At 42.9% G+C, this 15,132-nt stretch overlaps 1 long non-coding RNA gene across 1 annotated transcript in view; it reads left to right on the top strand.

The window, feature by feature from the left end:
* Positions 1-12,793: 12,793 nt before the first annotated feature.
* Positions 12,794-15,132, top strand: part of LOC133550595 (uncharacterized) — a 13,154-nt gene continuing 10,815 nt past the window's right edge. The window contains exon 1 of the long non-coding RNA XR_009806330.1: positions 12,794-13,115. This is a non-coding gene — a long non-coding RNA (uncharacterized LOC133550595). The remainder of the gene's footprint in view (positions 13,116-15,132) is intronic.

Here is a 15,132-nt window from a genome sequence, read left to right on the forward strand (position 1 = left end):
TTAAAGGTCCTGATTTTCGCTATCTGTGAAGCCACCCGTCCATTTTCCTGTGACGTCATCCAGTGATGCCAATACAAACAACATGGCGGATAGCACAGCAAGATATAGCGACATTAGCTCGGATTCAGACTCGGATTTCAGCGGCTTAAGCGATTCAACAGATTACGGATGCATTGAAACGGATGGTTGGAGTATGGAGGCAGATAGCGAAAACTAAATTAAAGAAGAAACTGAAGCTATTGAGCGAATAGCTATTGACGCTATTCGTCCATGTCTGCCTTAACATCGGCGGTAAAATGTGCGGACCAAGTGATCGGGACTTTCGCATCTTGTGACACTGGAGCAACTTAAATCTGTCGAGTGGTAAGTGTTTCGTTGGCATTAAATGTGGGTGGAGGGAAACGCTGGATGCAAATACAGCTACAAATGTACATACAGCTTGCCTAAATAGCATGTTAGCATCGATTAGCTGGCAGTCATGCCGCAACCAAATATGTCTGATTAGCACATAAGTCAAAAACATCAACATAACTCACCTTTGTGATTTTGTTGACTTTATCGTTGGAAATGCATCTGCTTTGAGTGTCGCAGGGTATCCATTCATCTCTGTGCCATGTCTGTCGTATGTGCGGACCAAACAAGGGACTTTTGCATCTCTTGACACTGGAGCAACTTAAATCAGTTGATTGGTAAGTGTTTGTTTGGCATTAAATGTGGATGGAGGGAAAGGCTGGATGCAAATATAGCTACAAATGAGGTATAACGATACAATATGTACATTCAGCTAGCCTAAATAGCATGTTAGCATCGATTACCATGCCTTGCTAATCGATGTACACTCCATGTAAGACATCTTGAATCCGTCCCTGATCGTGTTGTTACACCCTCTAACAACACACCGACGAGGCATGATGTGTCCAAGGTACCGGAAAACAGTCGAAAAAACGGAAAATAACAGAGCTGATTTGACTTGCTGCGTGTAGTGTGTTTGAGAAAATGGCATTGACTACTTGGTGACGTCTCGTTTTGACGTCATCGCTCCGAGAGCAAATAATAAAAAGGTGTTTAATTTGCCAAAATTCGGCCATTTGGAGTTCGGAAATCGGTTAAAAAAATATATGGTCTTTTTTCTGCAACATCAAGGTATATATTGACGCTTACATAGGTCTGGTGATAATGTTCCCCTTTAAGGACATAGAACAGAAGACACCAACTTTGGCATAAATAAACAAAACTTACTTGTGGTGACGTGAGCAGGGCAGCAATAACTATGAACATGAAACAGCGCATGGAACAACAACATGGAGCGAGGGTGGTAGAGGGTGATGTCGCCAGGCTTACTGCCTGGCAACTACAGGCTTAAATAGTGCTGTGGTGCTTGAAAACAGGTGCGTGAGTTCAAATGAATCAGGTGCGTGGAGTCGTGAGGACAGGTGAGCTGATTGGTAGGCATGGAAACAAAAACAAACCATCCATCCATCCATTTTCTACCGCTTATTCCCTTTCGGGGTCGCGGGGGGCGCTGGCGCCTATACCAGTGTGCGCAAAAACAGGAACTAATGGAAGTCAAAAACCAAACAGAACATAACTAAACAGAACATGATCACAAACACACGACAGTCCGATATTTAAAATTAATTTGAAAACACACAGCGGTTCGGATTCTTTACTAAACGCGTGAAACCTCGCAGGCCAAACATGCTTTAAACGTTAGGAGAAAATGCGTAGGATGCGATTGTATACGTAAATATACGATACTTACAATAGCATTCGATTCAATAGAACTACGCACTATGATACGTAAAGATAATAGGCCATATGTAGAGATTGAACGCGTGACAAATCAAAAATTGAGCTATGATGTTAGACGATAACATCCAATGCTTTGGGATACGCTAATATATGGTAGGAGATGCAGCACAATAGGATGCGATAAAATGATACCGTGTTAGTTCTCAGTAGCTCAGACAACATCCCTTGTGGAACCTCCGGGTTGGCCCGGACGCATGTGTTAAGCTGGCATCACGATACGGATCAATAACTGGAGACGGGGACGGAAGATGGATGGCGAGCGGTCCCCTTTCGTTTGTTCTGCTGTTCAATGCCTGCTCCGCATTACCTGGATCACAGAGCACACACTCCCAGTGGGCCACACACACATTTACATTCACATTGGTACAGCACGGCAAATAATCAATAGACAACACTTACTTTGTCATTGGGAGTTCATTCTTACAATTTTTTTCCCCCTCACTTAGTATTGATTCCACACAAACATGGAGACAGGAGGACATCAGGACGGAGGACACAACATTAGGTACAACTGTTTTATTTTATAAAATCCCAAGCTTTCTTTGATTTTTCTACTGTCATTCTGCTTGCAATTAGCAAAAATGATTATATACTCTAAAATGATACAACTATACATTTGTTGAAATCGCTATATTTTTTAAAAATTGCTTTTAATAAATAAAAAAAGATTACAAAATATAAAGAAACAAATTTAGGATTTATTTAAAGTTATTTAATTTGGATCAAAATAAAAATCTCATAGAAATTGAGATACTTTTTACACAAAATGTGACACAAAAAACAAAGAATGTCTGAGAAAATTTTCAAATTTGAGTTGACGCAAAAACATCTGATATAAGTTTTGTTTTTTTTCTTTAAACTTGGTGATTACACAAAGAATGTCTAAGAAAATTTAAGTATTTAAGTTAATTAAACAATTTCTTTTAAAATGTTGATGCATTTCTTATTCGAAAATTTGGAGGTGAAAAAAAAATATCTGAGAAAATTAAAGTGTTGCGCTAAGGGGGAAAAAAGTCAAAAACATTTTAATAGATTTTTTTGTAACCAAAATATTTGGAGGTGAAAACAAAAAATGTCTGAGAAAATTTAAGTATTTAAATTAATTTACAAAAGTCTGATAAAATGTTGATGCATTTTTCTTCTCTTGCAATTCCGAGGTCAAAACCAAAAATGTCTCATAAAATTAAAATATTTAAGTTCATTTAAAAACTTCTAATTAAATATTGATGCGTTTTTAATTAAAAAATTCAGAGGTGAAAAACTTAAAATTAAAGTGTTATGTGAAATTAATGAAAAAAAAGTCACAAAAATGTTTTATTTTGGGTTTTTTTTATTGAAAAAGTTTAAAGTAAAAACAAAAAATGGCTAAGAAAATGTAAGTATTAAGTTAACGCGAAAAAGTCATACACATTTTCATATATTTTTTCATCCAAAACTATGGAGGTAAAAATAAAATGGCTGACAACTTTAAAATCTTAAAGTAAAGAAAAACATCTTGTGAAAACATTGATAACATTTTTATTCCTAAAATTGGAGGTAAATGTATTAAGTCTACTCAATAATGTCTGATGAAATGTTGATGCATTTTTTTTATCCAAAATTTTTTAGGCAAAAACTAAAATTTCTAAGAAAATATATTTTTAAGCAATAACATTCGATGAAATTGTACAAATAAAAAAAAAGTATGCTGATATTTGGAGGTCAAAACAAAAAATGTCTGAAAAAGTGTAAGTATTAAGTCAACAAAAAAACCTGAATAAAAACACTAATAGGTTTTTATCCTAACATTTGCAGGTAAAAACAACATGAAAATGTTAAAATTTCAATAACATTTTTCGATTCTAAAATCTGAAGGCGAAAACAAAAAAAATCTCTCCAAAATGTAAATACTTAAGTTAAAGCATAGAAGAAGAAAAAAACAGATTAAAACAAATTTACCTGAGGAAAAAAAAGGTTTATACAATTTAACAATCCTAAAAATTGGAGGTAAAAACAAAAAATGCTTGTCAAAATTAAAGTGTTCAAGCTGACACAATAAAGTCTACGAATATATATCCATCCATCCATCCATTTTCTACCGCTTATTCCCTTTCGGGGTCGCGGGGGGCGCTGGCGCCTATCTCAGCTACAATATATATACATATATATATATATATATATATATATATATATATATATATATATATATATATATATATATATATATATATGTATATATATATATATACATACAAACCCTTTTTCCATATGAGTTGGGAAATTGTGTTGGATGTAAATATAAACGGAATACAATGATTTGCAAATCATTTTCTACCCATATTCCAATTTTTTTTTGCAAATAATCATTAACTTTAGAATTTGATGCCAGCAACACATGACAAAGAAGTTGGGAAAGGTGGTAATAAATACTGATAAAGTTGAGGAATGCTCATCAAACACTTATATGGAACATCCCACAGGTGTGCAGGCTAATTGGGAACAGTTGGGTGCCATGATTGGGTATAAAAGCAGCTTCCATGAAATGCTAAGTAATTCACAAACAAGGATGGGGCGAGGGTCACCACTTTGTAAGCAAATTGTCGAACAGTTTTAGAACAACATTTCTCAAAGAGCTATTGCTAGGAATTTAGGGATTTTACCATCTACGGTCCGTAAAATCATCAAAAAGTTCAGAGAATCTGGAGAAATCACTGCACGTAAGCGATGATATTACGGACTGTTGATCCCTCAGGCGGTACTGCATCAAAAACAGACATCAGTGTGTAAAGGATTTCACCACATCGGCTCAGGAACACTTCATAAAACCACTGTCAGTAACTACAGTTGGTCGCTACATCTGTAAGTGCAAGTTAAAACTCTACTATGCAAAGCCAAACCCATTTATCAACAATATCCTGAAATGCCGCCGGCTTGGCTGGGCCCGAGCTCACCTAAGATGGACTGATGCAAAGTGGAAAGGTGTTCTGTGGTCTGACGAGTCCACATTTTAAATTATATTTGGAAACAGAGGACTTGGTATCCTCCAGGACAAAGAGGATAATAACCGTTCGGATTGTTATAGGCGCAAAGTTCAAAAGCCAGCATCGGTGATGGTATGGGGGTGTATTAATGCCCAGGGCATGGGTAACTTACACATCTGTGAAAGCACCATTAATGCTGAATGGTCCATATAGGTTTTGGTGCAACATATGTTGTCATCCAAGCAACGTTATCATGGACGGCCCTGCTTATTTCAGCAAGACAAGTGTTACAACGGCGTGGCTTCGTAAAAAAAGAGTGCGGGTACTTTCCTGGCCCGCCTGCAATCCAGACCTGTCTCCCATCGAAAATGTGTGGCGCATTATGAAGCGTAAAATAGGACAGCGGAGACCCCGGACTGTTGAACGACTGAAGCGCTACATAAAACAAGAATGGGAAAGAATTCCACTTTCAAAGCTTCTACAATTAGTTTCCTCAGTTCCCAAACGTTTATTGAGTGTTGTTAAAAGAAAAGGTGATGTAACACAGTGGTGAACATGCCCTTTCCCAACTACTTTGGCACGTGTTGCAGCCATGAAATTCTAAGTTAATTATTATTTGCAAAAAAAAAAAAAGTTTATGAGTTTGAACATCAAATATCTTGTCTTTGTAGCGCATTCAATTGAATATGGGTTGAAAGGATTTGCATTTTTGGGCTGCACGGTGGCAGAGGGGTTAGTGCGTCTGCCTCACAATACGAAGGTCCTGCAGTCCTGGGTTCAAAATCCAGGGTCGGGATCTTTCTGTGTGGAGTTTGCATGTTCTCCCCGTGAATGCGTGGGTTCCCTCCGAGTACTCCGGCTTCCTCCCACCTCCAAAGACATGCACCTGGGGATAGGTTGATTGGCAAGACTAAAATTGGCCCTAGTGTGTGAATGTGAGTGTGAATGTTGTCTGTCTATCTGTGTTGGCCTTGCGATGAGGTGGCGACTTGTAAAGGGTGTACCCCGCCTTCCGCCCGATTGTAGCTGAGATAGGCGCCAGCGCCCCCCGCGACCCCTAAAAGGGAATAAGCGGTAGAAAATGGATGGATGGGATGTATTCCCTTTATTTTTACATCCAACACAATTTTTCAACTCATATGGAAACGGGTTTAAGGCAGGCGCATACTAAATGCCGGGTCAAACTCGCTTCGCAAAATAATTAGCGCGTGCTTAGTATTACCGCCTGATCAAATTCATGACGTCACGAGTGACACTTCCCCTGTCATCATTTTCAAAATGGAGGAGGCTGATTTTAATACCGATAATTTGAAATCGCATAAAGGGAAGAATATTAAGAGCTATTCAGTATGATTTAAGGTCCAAGCTTACATCACACTCAAATTTTTACTGCAAACCTTTTGGTAAGTGAGAAGAGGTTTTAAAATAATTAGCGCATGCTTTCCTTTATCTCATGCCTTTGGTAAGCGCAGGAGTGAGAAGAGTTTATAAATTAATTAACACCCCGGCGGCAATTCAAGGAAATACGATACATGTATACATAATATATAAGTAAAAAGTTAGACAAATGAAATGTAGGCATTTTGGTTGTTTCTAGCTAAAAGCCAAGCATGTTCACGGACCATCGCAGCCTCCAAGTGCGAAGGCCTCTGAGGTGTAGTAAAAGTCGGCGTGGAGGTGGTCTGGGGGAAGCAGACTAATGGATATTCTGCTAATGGGTGGCAGCGGGGCTTTGCAAGCAATTAGAACAGGAAAGAAGGAGAAAAGCCAACGACGACAGCAGTAGGGTTGGTGATGGTGCTGATGATGATGTAGCTGCAAGGCTGCGAGCACTCAGACCTGCTCTGGACTATAATAAACGCAAAAGATACAGACTGAACGTCCTGAAGCATCAGCAGGACTTCTAGAGGGAGCTTTAGTTTTTAAATGTGTGTGGATGCTGAAAAGTTCACTTCAATTGCATACAGTATGCAATTTCCTGGCCAAAACTTCTGAACGACAATATGGCAATAGATCACGATACATTTTTAATGTCTTAATATCAAATTTTCAATTTTTTTCTTAACTTTAAGTCTCATTATGCATTGAAGTGTCAATAAGTTTTTCCATTTTATGTTCAATTGCAATTAATGGAAATTGATCAGTTTAATTATTTAAGAAAAGTTGTGTTTGCATAATCGATCCCCTTTAAAGCAAACAAAGAATAGCACGCGTGCTACACATGACCTTATAACAGACACAGCTGGACTGTACATCCAGGTGTGCCAGATCTCTGAAAAAATTTAAGCCTGAAAACATGACTAAAGTAAGTTTCTTACAAGTATCATTCCTGCAGGATGAGGAATAGCTAAACATGTGTCATGACACAGAGTCGAACCCGCGTTTCCTCGGCGGCTGGAGCTGCGGCCGCCTCTGCTGACAGCGCGCCAAGATGCGCCTCCTTTGACAGCGCACTCAGACTTGTCCCCACTCGTGCTGAGGGCAGCACGCCTGCGCAGCAACAAGCCTGTAGTCAATCAACAATCGACACACCTCAACTTGATGAAAGGGAGCGGCATAAAGACCAGCAGACCCAAGAAACCTTTGCTAGAACGTCGCTAACCTTCCCGTAAGCTTCACGTCTGGCATCCCCTTCCCCGTGATTTCCTCACCTTTGCTTTGCTCTCTCTCTGTGTATCCCAGGTTCATGTCTCTTTGTGTGTTCACAGTGACTCCCCTGCCTTCCGTGATCAAGCCTTGTCCTTCGACATCCAACGGGATTCCTGACTGCCCTCCTCGATCCACGACCTCCCTGCTTGGACCCAGACTACACTGCCTCGCTCCTCCCCACGACCCATTGCCTGTCCACGAACTGCCTCTTCGTCTTGTCCCTCGTGATTCGACGAAAGATTACAACGACAACGACCCTGGGTAACATTTACATTATTAATATTACACATAGTCACACTCATTCACTTAGAGTAGCATACACATGTCACATATTTATCAAAGGTTTAAAATAAACCTTGAAAGAACCGCAGTTCTGTCCTGGTTGTCCCCTCCTTCCCTTTGAATACAACAGTACGTTCTGGCCACAACATGTCGGAACCCGGTGACAACGGTAAGCCCCAGCCCCGGACATCCAGATCCTCCGACCTGGCAATCCTTAACTCCGTGGTTAGCGAACATCAGGTTCGTTTTTTTGCCCTTGAGGACAAATTAGAGAGAGACTTTACCCGACTACATTCCAGACTGGACAACATGTGTCCTGGGGCCAGTCCAGGACCTGTGGAACCCCCGCATGCTTCTCCAGTCTGAAGACCTGAACACAGTATTCTTGAACGAGAGCCCAGAACTGCCAGCCCTAGACCCTTTGAGGGGGACTTTGAACTATGTCGAGGGTTTTTGGTACAATGTGACCTCATCTTTCGTCACCAGCCCTCCCGCCATTCCTCAGATGGTGCCAAGATTGCATTTATATTTTCTTTGCTTTCTGGCCCGGCTCTCAAGTGGGCTACTGCCGTAGTCGACAGGACCATGGGGCTCAACTCCGACTATTCGGCATTCCGTGTGGAATTTCAGGCTGTTTTTGATCACCCCAAGGATGGGGGAGACGCGACCGGACGTCTTCACTCCATCTCACAGGGCTCACGTTCCGTGGCAGCCTATACCTTGGCGGCGGACAGCGGTTGGGGGGACAGGGCACTCCAAAGCGCATTCCGTCGCGGCCTCTCTGAAGAGATTAAAGATGGTCTGCTGAGAGACAGACCTCTTTCCTGCAAAGACCTCATTGAACTGGCCCTCCAATTTGACTTAAGACTTTGTGAGCGAGCAGCAGAGCGAGACCAGAGAGCTGCCTCTAGGAGCCAAACTCTGCCTACCTTCAAGGCAGAGGTGGAACCAGACCGTTCCTCTAATACCACTACTATCCAGGTGAACCATACCTTATTCCCCCGTAATGAAGAAAATCCAGACATACTGCTCCCCACCATTGTGGCCTGGGACAAGAGGAGCATTAAAGTACAGGCATTTGTGGACTCTGGAGCTGACGAAAGTCTTTTGGACTACAAGTTCGCCCGGCAGATGGGCATTCCCTTGATCTTCCTGGACCAGACGCTGCCAGCACAGGCCCTGGATGGACGGCCATTGGGCCCCATCAAATACCACACGGAGCCCCTTTCCATGACCATTTCTGGTAACCATAAGGAGACCATCAGCCTATGGGTGCTGGAGGCTCCAGTAGCCCCACTTGTGCTTGGAAGGTCTTGGCTTCGTCACCACAATCCCCATATTTCCTGGACTTCCGGCAGAATCCCAGCTTGGGGCACACCATGCATGGCCAACTGTCTTGGGTCGGCATCCCCGCCGGTCCACCAATCCACTACCCCGACTCCCAAGGCTGATCTATCCCTGGTTCCTGCTTGCTATCACGACCTAGCTGAGGTCTTCAGTAAGGTACGTGCTCTGGGACTACCCCCTCATAGGCCCTATGACTGTGCCATTGAATTACTCCCTAACGCTACCCTGCCGTCTAGTCGCCTTTACAGTTTGTCTTCCAGAGAAGGAGGCCATGAGGAAGTACATTTCGGAGGGTCTTGCCACGGGCATCATTACCCCGTCCAAGTCTCCACTGGCGGCGGGATTCTTTTTTGTGGCCAAGAAGGACGGGTCACTTCGGCCCTGCATTGATTACCGTCACCTCAACAACATTACCATCAAAAACAAGTACCCTCTTCCGCTACTCAACTCTTCCTTTGAGTCCTTGGCACCTAGAACCATATTCACCAAACTGGATCTTCGGAACGCCTATCACCTGGTACGTATCAGAAAGGGAGACGAGTGGAAAACTGCCTTCAACACCCATATGGGGCATTATTAGTATCGGGTAATGCCCTTTGGACTTACTAACGCACCTGCAGTTTTTCAAACACTAGTTTACGACATCTTCCGTGGCATGCTGGATCAATTCGTGGTTGTGTACCTTGACGATATTCTGATTTTCTCCCGTAACCTCTCTGATCACCAGCAACATGTCCGACGTGTCCTGCAACGCCTCTTGGAAATTTGTCTATTTGTTAAGGCAGAAAAATGCTGCTTCCACTCCTCTTCGGTTGAATTCCTGGGATTTGTGGTCGAAAGGGGTCATATAAGACCCGACCCGAAGAAGGTGGAGGCCGTGGTGAAGTGGCCGCAACCAACCACAAGGACGGAACTTCGGAGATTCCTCGGCGTTGCCAGCTTCTACCGACGATTCATCCAGAATTTCAGAAGGGTTGCGGCACCGCTCCGTGCTCTCACGTCTACAGACGTGCCTTTCGCGTGAACTCTTTTGGCTAGGAAGGCCTTTGAGGAACCAAAGGAGCATTTTGTTTCCGCCCCCATTCTAGTCCACCCCGACTTGGACAATGCCTTCTTGGTTGAGGTGGACGCCTCAGACTCGGGGATTGGGGCTATTCTCTCTCAATTTTCCAAAAGTGACAATTTGATTCACCCTGTTGCCTTCTTCTCTAGATGTCTGAATCAGGCCGAACAGAACTATGATGCTGGGAATAGAGAGTTATTGGCGGTCCACGAGGCCCTGGTGGAATGGAGACACTGGCTGGAAGGAGCTAGACACCAGTTCCAGATTCTGACCGACCACAGTAACCTTCTGCACATCCGAGCTGCAAAAAGAATCAACAATCGCCAGGCAAGGTGGCAGCAATTTTTCTCCCGCTTCAATTACGTGCTCTCTTTCAGACCAGGTTCCAAGAACACAAAGGCTGACGCTCTATCCCGGTTATTTGTAAGAGTCCACCTGTCCATCAGAGGCGGAACCCATCCTTCCTCCCACTCGTATCGTGGGGATGGTAACCTGGAAGGTGGAGGACCTGGTAAAATCTGCGCTGCGTTCCAATCCAGGACCAGGATGTGGACCACCCAACAAGCTGTTTGTCCATCAGGAGCTACGACCCAGAATCCTGGATTGGGGGCACTCCAGCCTGTTTTCTTGCCATCCAGGTTTTCAACGAACCCTATCACTGCTTCGAAGACGTTTTTGGTGGCCTTCCATGGCCAAAGACACTCGTGAGCTCATCGCTGCTTGTTCTACTTGTGCCCGTAGCAAGACGTCACACAGGCCTCCTGCTGGTCTCCTTCACCCTCTCTCCATTCCTGCCCGTCCTTGGTCACACATTGCTCTGGATTTCGTCACGGGATTTCCAGCATCTAGAGGTAACACCACCATCTTAACTATTGTTAACCCTTTTTCGAAAGGCAGCCATTTTCATTCCGCTACGCAAGTTACCTTCTGCCACAGAAACGTCTGATCTTCTCACACAACACGTCGTCAAGCAACATGGTATCCCGGTGGATATCGTCTCTGACCGAGGCCCTCAGTTTACATCACAAATATGGAGAGCCTTCTGCAAGGGAATCGGGGCCTCGGTCAGCCTCACATCGGGATACCATCCCCAGAGCAACGGGCAGGCTGAGAGGGCGAACCAAAGCTTGGAGACCATGCTACGCTGTGTCGCCAGTCATCAACCTACGTCCTGGAGCAAATATCTGCCTTGGGTGGAGTTTTCCTATAACTCCTTGAAGAGCTCCGCTACCGGCATGTCTCCATTTGAGTGCTCGTTGGGTTATCAACCCCCCTTGTTTCCCCAACAGGAACTGGAAATCGCTGTGCCCTCGACTAGGGCTCACATTAGGCGGTGTCAGAGGGTGTGGAGAGCCGCTCGTGCGGCCTTAAAGAGGGCCTCTGAGAAGATGTGCCGCAACGCCAACCGTCATCGCATTCCAGCACCGTCCTATCAGCCAGGACAACAAGTTATGCTACTCACGAAGGACCTCAGCCTCCAGGTACCATCTAGAAAATTGGCGCCACGTTACGTTGGTCCTTTTGCCATCTTGTCCATCATAAATCCTGTGTCTGTCAAATTGGCTCTTCCGTCCTCTGTCAAGCGGCACCCAGTGGTCCATGTGTCCCGGATTAAGCCGGTAGCGGAGAGTTCTCTGTCTCCTGCTGCCCCTGCCCCTCCACCCTCGAGGTTCTTGCCGAATGGAACTCAGTTTTGGACGGTCAAGGAAATCCTCAATTTAAACAGACGCCATTGGTGGATCTGCACATAACATCCGCTGTAATGATAACAAGTACAGGCCCGCCCGTATCTAGTCGATACTTCTATAATCTAAAATTACGTCGATATTTTGTGGCAGCACAATATAATTTTTCGTTTTTAAAACATTTATATTATGTTTATAAACTCAGGAAATATGTCCTTGGACATATGAAGATTTTGAATATGACCATATGATCCTGTAACTACTTGGTATCGGATCGATACCTCAATTTGTGGTATCTTCCTTAATGTAAAGCATACTTGCCAACCTTGAGACCTCCGATTTCGGGAGGTGGTTGGGGGCGTGGTTAAGAGTCAAATATTTCATATATATATATATATACTATTATAGCTCGGTTGTTCTCTACTAAATCCTTTCAGCAAAAATATGTCAATATCGCAAAATGATCAAGTATGACACATAGAATGGACCTGCTAACCCCGTTTAAATAACAAAACTCATTTCAGTAGGCCTTTAATGAAACGCCTAACAATAAACCCACATAAGAAACCAAAAACTCGCCCTCGATCATTCTACAGTTATAACGTCATTGGGCAGGCACATGTTCTTTATATTGTGGGAAAGCGGACTTGAAAACAGGCTGTCGACACGGAGGGGATGTGGCCTCCAGCTCCGCCTGAATTTCGGGAGATTTTCGGGAGAAAATTTGTCACGGGAGGTTTTTGGGAGAGGCGCTGAATTTCGGAAGTCTCCCGGAAAATCCGGGAGGGTTGGCAAGTTTGATGTAAAGTATCAAACAACAGAACAATAAGTGATTATTACATTTGAACTGAAGATAGAACATGTTAAAAGAGAAAGTAAGCACATATTAAGAGTAAATGAACAAGTAAATTAATAATTCATTTTCTACCACTTGTCCTTAATAATTGTAATAAAATATTACACAATATGTTACTGCATATACGTGTCGCCAGTCATCAACCTACGTCCTGGAGCAAATATCTGCCTTGGGTGGAGTTTTCCTATAACTCCTTGAAGAGCTCCGCTACCGGCATGTCTCCATTTGAGTGCTCGTTGGGTTATCAACCCCCCTTGTTTCCCCAACAGGAACTGGAAATCGCTGTGCCCTCGACTAGGGCTCACATTAGGCGGTGTCAGAGGGTGTGGAGAGCCGCTCGTGCGGCCTTAAAGAGGGCCTCTGAGAAGATGTGCCGCAACGCCAACCGTCATCGCATTCCAGCACCGTCCTATCAGCCAGGACAACAAGTTATGCTACTCACGAAGGACCTCAGCCTCCAGGTACCATCTAGAAAATTGGCGCCACGTTACGTTGGTCCTTTTGCCATCTTGTCCATCATAAATCCTGTGTCTGTCAAATTGGCTCTTCCGTCTTCTGTCAAGCGGCACCCAGTGGTCCATGTGTCCCGGATTAAGCCGGTAGCGGAGAGTTCTCTGTCTCCTGCTGCCCCTGCCCCTCCACCCTCGAGGTTCTTGCCGAATGGAACTCAGTTTTGGACGGTCAAGGAAATCCTCAATTTAAACAGACGCCATTGGTGGATCTGCACATAACATCCGCTGTAATGATAACAAGTACAGGCCCGCCCGTATCTAGTCGATACTTCTATAATCTAAAATTACGTCGATATTTTGTGGCAGCACAATATAATTTTTCGTTTTTAAAACATTTATATTATGTTTATAAACTCAGGAAATATGTCCTTGGACATATGAAGATTTTGAATATGACCATATGATCCTGTAACTACTTGGTATCGGATCGATACCTCAATTTGTGGTATCTTCCTTAATGTAAAGCATACTTGCCAACCTTGAGACCTCCGATTTCGGGAGGTGGTTGGGGGCGTGGTTAAGAGTCAAATATTTCATATATATATATATATACTATTATAGCTCGGTTGGTAGAGTGGCCGTCCCAGCAACTTGAGGGTTGCAGGTTCGATTCCCGCTTCCGCCATCCTAGTCACTGCCGTTGTGTCCTTGGGCAAGACACTTTACCCACCTGCTCCCAGTGCCACCCACACTGGTTTAAATGTAACTTAGATATTGGGTTTCGCTATGTAAAGCGCTTTGAGTCACTAAGAGAAAAGCGCTGTATAAATATCATTCACTTCACTTATCTATATATATATATATATACATATATAAGAAATACTTGACTTTCAGTGAATTCTAGCTATATATACAGTGTATATATATATATTTTATTATATATATATATATATATATATATATATATATATATATATATCAGAAAAATAATTTATTTACATATATACATAACACTCATCTACTCATTGTTGAGTTAAGGGTTGAATTGTCCATCTTTGTTCTATTCTCTGTCACTATTTTTCTAACAATATGCATGCACAGCTATAGACTCTCTAGCGGTGGTGTCAGAGAGAAGGAATCTACCAAAGCTCTTAGAATGTAGAATATATGTAGAATGTATTTATATTATATATATAATATGTTATATATTATCATTGTTTATTGTGACCGAACTGTGGTGCTGAATATCCCCCAGGGATCAAAGTACATTCTATTCGACATTCTATTCTATGTACAGTGGATGGCAGTATTGTCCTGTTTAAGAGTGTCACAACATTGCTTTACGGTAGACGAAAACGTGACTGCTGTTTTGGTGTGTTATTACCAGGCTGAGAGGACGTTAAAGGCCTACTGAAACCCACTACAACCAACCACGCAGTCTGATAGTTTACATATCAATGATGAAATATTAACATTGCAACACATGCCAATACGGCCGGTTTAGTTTACAAAATTGCAATTTTAAATTTTCCGTGAGGTATCCTGTTGAAAACGTCGCGGAATGTTGACGCGTCGGACTCTCAGGAAATATTAGCTCAGCACCAGTTACGGCTAAAAGTCGTCTCTTTTCATTGCATAATTACACAGTAATTTGGATATCTGTGTTGCTGAATCTTTTGCAATTTGTTCAATTAATAATGGAGACTATAAAGAACAATGCTGTTGGTGGAAAGTGGTGTATTGCAGCTGTCTTTAGCACCGAGACACAGCCGGTGTTTCTTTGTTTTTAACACAGAGCGGTCAAGCAAACATGTTTCTCTACGTCAACCAGCATGATTTTGGATGGGAAAATTGTGATTTATATCTTACCGGAGACATTTTCGGATTATTCGTCCTCCTGCAGCAGCTGTTTAAAAGGCAGCTGTGAGCTTGGCTCCTCGGCTTCTCTCTGAGACACTTTGTGTTCACCGCAGCCATCCGACCTCGAGGTATGTCTTTACAATCTCACTAAAACACTATTAAAACA

The sequence above is a fragment of the Nerophis ophidion genome, linkage group LG04 (assembly GCF_033978795.1).
Source record: "Nerophis ophidion isolate RoL-2023_Sa linkage group LG04, RoL_Noph_v1.0, whole genome shotgun sequence".
NCBI lineage: Eukaryota > Metazoa > Chordata > Actinopteri > Syngnathiformes > Syngnathidae > Nerophis > Nerophis ophidion.